A 4,351-nucleotide genomic window follows, 5' to 3' on the forward strand; every position below is an offset into this window, starting at 1 on the left:
CAGTTTTTCAAAGTTGTGCTTACAGTTTCTTGTTGGTTGCAAGGTATCCTTTCCGAAGCCAATTGTGTGGTGTATTTATGTTGATTGTTGGAGGTAGTTTGGTTAGAACCTACTTCAAGTGGCTGGTGTGGGCCTGGGGGGCAGTGACAGCTGCCTGCTTCATGGGCAGAGATAAAGTAATTGCTTCCTGGGAAGTACCATCCTCCTGGGAAGTACCATCCTCCTGGGAACTACCATCCTCATGTGAGTCTCATTTATTTTAGCATATGACTTCAGGCTGTGGGGAAGAATGGCCATTTTAGCACAGAGATGCACACAAAGGAACAACTGGCTAAATGTGAGTGAAGACATTCTTGGGGGGTTTCATTTCTTTTATTCTGTAACAGGCAGTCTGGGAAGCATTCTGGACATGTGGCCTGTGCTGTCACATTTCCTCCTTGCAGGATCGCAGATGTTTGGAGATTGTAGTGATAACTGTTATCATTGAGAATGTCGTTCTTGCGGGCTTTAGTAAGTCAGGATTTATTCAGTGTTAATTTGTTAAAGACAACTGTATTTCTAGCCAAATCCATGTTAGATATTTCCTCTGGCAGTGTTGCTGGGGGTATTCCCGTGGCTTAGTGTTAGGGAAGCGCACGCCTTTGAATACTGCTGAAGCTGGGAGGACCCAAAGCGCACCGGAGTACTTTTGCCATAAGGGGTGTTAGTCACTGATATACGTCTCAGTCAGACTTGATGGATTCTTTACCCCTTCTTTTTTCACTTTTTTACATTTTATTTTATTTTATTTTTTGAGACGGAGTCTCGCTCTGTCGCCCGGACTGGAGTGCAGTGGCCGGATCTCAGCTCACTGCAAGCTCCGCCTCCCGGGTTTATGCCATTCTCCTGCCTCAGCCTCCCGAGTAGCTGGGACTACAGGCGCCCGCCACCTCGCCTGGCTAGTTTTTGTATTTTTAGTAGAGACGGGGTTTCACTGTGTTAGCCAGTATGGTCTCGATCTCCTGACCTCGTGATCCACCCGTCTCGGCCTCCCAAAGTGCTGGGATTACAGGCTTGAGCCACCGCGCCTGGCCTACTTTTTATTTTTAATTTTTGTTTTTTTAAGAGCACAACCCCTCAGGTGGCCACTATGAATCTTTGGTGTTTTCAGTTGGTTGAAGCCTATTTGCCATCTCTGGTTCAAACATTTCAAAACCTGCTGATGCTTCCCTTTGTTATTCTTCTGCTGTGTAACCTTTGCTCCCGCAGGGTTCAAGACTATCAGAGCTGGGAACCCCCTTCACAATTACCAGGGTTTCCGGAACCTCCTTTATCTAGCCCTGGGGATGGAAGAGATGTCATCAGGGGCGGAGGCTTATTGGGTTTACATGCCATTGATAACAAATGAGGAGGTTTTCTTTTATATAAGGGGAGCTTCTTATAATGTGCTTTAGTAGGGTAAAGAAGTTTTTGAGGTTTGCTTTCTCTGAAATACACTCTGTGATCCTGCCCTTGCTTTCAAAAAAAATATAATTTGCATACCAGTGCGTGTTGTATTACTGAGCACTGGCTGTCAAATGGTTCTTAACTCGTCATTCACTCAGCCCCTGTTTCTTGAATGGCATACGTGTGCCAGCTGTAGTAGGAACTTGCTAGATTCTAGAACTAACCCTTATGAAATGGGGGTCCTGGGGGAAGCAAATGCATATAACTATAAAAGTTTGTGAGGATATCAGTGGGGGTGGCTATTAGGTGCAAAACGTAGTTCATTCATTGTCCCATCTAGAAGGTTTTGTGTCTTAGCAGCGTGTTCCATAGCAACGCATTCCTCTGTCAAAATATTCATCATATTATTCTGAAATTCTCTGCTTAGGTATCTGTTTTTCCCACTAAGTTTAGAACTTGTTAAGGAGAGGCTATGGGGTGTGTATTGTATATATACACACACACATATATTTATATATACATTATCATTGTCAATATACAATATGTATTTATATATATGCATACACATATATTTCTCCACTATATATACACACACCACACACACATATATATGAAATACACACACACACGCACACACACTTCTACTGCCAAGAACAGAAAGACAAAACTAGGCAAGGGTTCTTTTAGTGTTCATGAAAAAATAGATGTGCTTAGTTGAGAGCGTCCTTAAGTTGCCAGGGGACAGATAGGATGGATTCACAAGGGGAGATAGTGGTTTTTTTTTTTTTCTTTGTTTAACTCTTGAATTCAAAATAATCCAGACTTATGGAAAAGTTGCAAAAATAGTACAGAGAATTCCTGTATGCTCTTCCCTCAGATTCCCCAAACATTTCACCCCATTTGTACTTTCTCTTTCTCTCTCTGTAGATAATTTTTTTTTTTTCCCCTGAAATATTTGAGAGTGGAAGGTAGAATGCAGGGCAGGGTGAAAGATGGAAGGAGAGTGGTGGGTTGGGGGGCTTTTTTTTTTTTAACCTTCTGAGATGGAGTTTCACTCTTGTCACCCAGGCTGGAGTGCAATGGCACGATCTCAGCTCATTGTAACCTCTGCCTTCTGAGTTCAAGTGATTCTCCTGCTTCAGCCTCCCAAATAGCTGGGATTACAGGTGCCCACCACCATGCTCGGCTAATTTTTGTATTTTTAGTAGAGGGGTTTCACCATGTTGGCCAGGCTGGTCTTGAACTCCTGACCTCTGATGATCCACCTGCCTTGGCCTACCCAAGTGCTGGGATTACAGGTTTGAGGCACTGTGCCTGGCGATTGGGAGGCTTTTGCAGTTATCCAGAGTGCTATGATGAGGGCTGGACCTGGTTGGAAATGATGAGGAAAGTGAGAAGTGATTAGGTCTGGCATATATATTTTGAAAGGGAGTTTAAATGGGTTGGATGACAAGAGAGAGAAAAAGAAGTTTTAAGGATGATGTCAAGGATTTTGGCCTGAGTAACTGGAAGACTAGAGATGCTGTTATTGGGATGGGGAAGACTGGGAGGAGTGGGTTATAGCAGGGGGAATCAAAAGTGCGTTTTGGGCATGCTAAATTTGAGGTCCAAAAAGAGATGTCAAGAAGTGTTGGCCGGGCGCTGTGGCTCATGCCTGTAATTCCAGCACTTTTGGAGGCCGAGGCGGGCAGATCACCTGAGGTCGAGAGTTCAAGACCAGCCTGATAATTATTAAAATCGATCATTGATGTTTAATAATTTATAATATTATTGCTTCTATACTGCAGGGGGTGTACACCTACTTGTGATGTCGTTCCTAATATCCAGGGACGGAGAGCGTGATATTAGTTTTAATATCGCAGTAGGTGTACACTCACCCTGTGACACTGATCCTAACATCCAGGGGGGTAGAGTATGACATGACTCCCAACATAGCAATGAACGGACAGCCACCCGGTGATATTGCTCCTAATATTCACAGAAGAAGCGTATGATATTACTCCCAATATCGCAGGGAGGGTACAGCTCCTCTGTGATATTGTTCCTAGTATCCGGAGGGGGAGAGGATGACAATAATTCCAGTATTGCAGGCTGTGTTCACCCGCCCTGTGATATTGTTATTAATATCCTGGAAGGGAGAGGTTGATATGACTCCCCATAGAGCAGGAGGCGGACACCCAGCCTGGGATATTGTTCGTAATATCTCACGTCGAGAGGCTGATATTACTCCCAGTATCGCAAACACTGTGCACCCCCGTGTGATACGCTTCCTGATATCCGGAAGGGGAGAAGATGGTATTAATCCCCATATCGCAGGAGGTGAACACCCACTCTGTGATATCTTTCCGAATTTGCAGGGAGAGAGAGGATAATATTATTCCCAATATTGCAGAAGATGTACACCCCCCCCCGTGATATTGTCCTTAATATTCCAAGGCACAGAAGATGATGTTACTCCCAATATCGCAGAAAGTGACCACCCCCCAGTGATGTTGTTCCTGTGATCCAGGTGGGAGGAGGATGATAATACTTTCAACCCCTGCACCCTGCAATGCTCTCACCCTGCAACACCGACACCCAGCTCAAGCTGACATGGGACCAGAGATGCTGGCTGGGAGTGGTGATTGCTTCTGTTTTCTCCCTTGCCAGACTCAGTAGAGGAAGTTGAGACCGAGCAGCCACAGGAACAAGGTGGGTTTTGCTGGTGGCTCAGGCTTTCTCTGGTTATGAGCTGGGCCTTGGGGTAACGCCGGGGGAGGTGACAGAGCTGAGTATCATCGGCATTGGATCCGGCTGTCACCCCTCTGTGATGTGGGCTGGGGGCTTGGGGGATGTCACCTGAGGTGGGCCTGAACCTCCCGTCTACTCTGGCACTGGAGGCCATGGGGTCCCACACTTCTTCCAGTGAACATGTTGATCCCCGCCT

At 45.6% G+C, this 4,351-nt stretch overlaps 1 pseudogene; it reads left to right on the top strand.

The window, feature by feature from the left end:
* The window catches only part of LOC105521410, a 40,326-nt pseudogene that overhangs the window by 14,520 nt on the left and 21,455 nt on the right, over positions 1-4,351 (top strand).

This window comes from Colobus angolensis, unplaced genomic scaffold (assembly GCF_000951035.1).
Source record: "Colobus angolensis palliatus isolate OR3802 unplaced genomic scaffold, Cang.pa_1.0 Scaffold11, whole genome shotgun sequence".
Lineage (NCBI taxonomy): Eukaryota > Metazoa > Chordata > Mammalia > Primates > Cercopithecidae > Colobus > Colobus angolensis.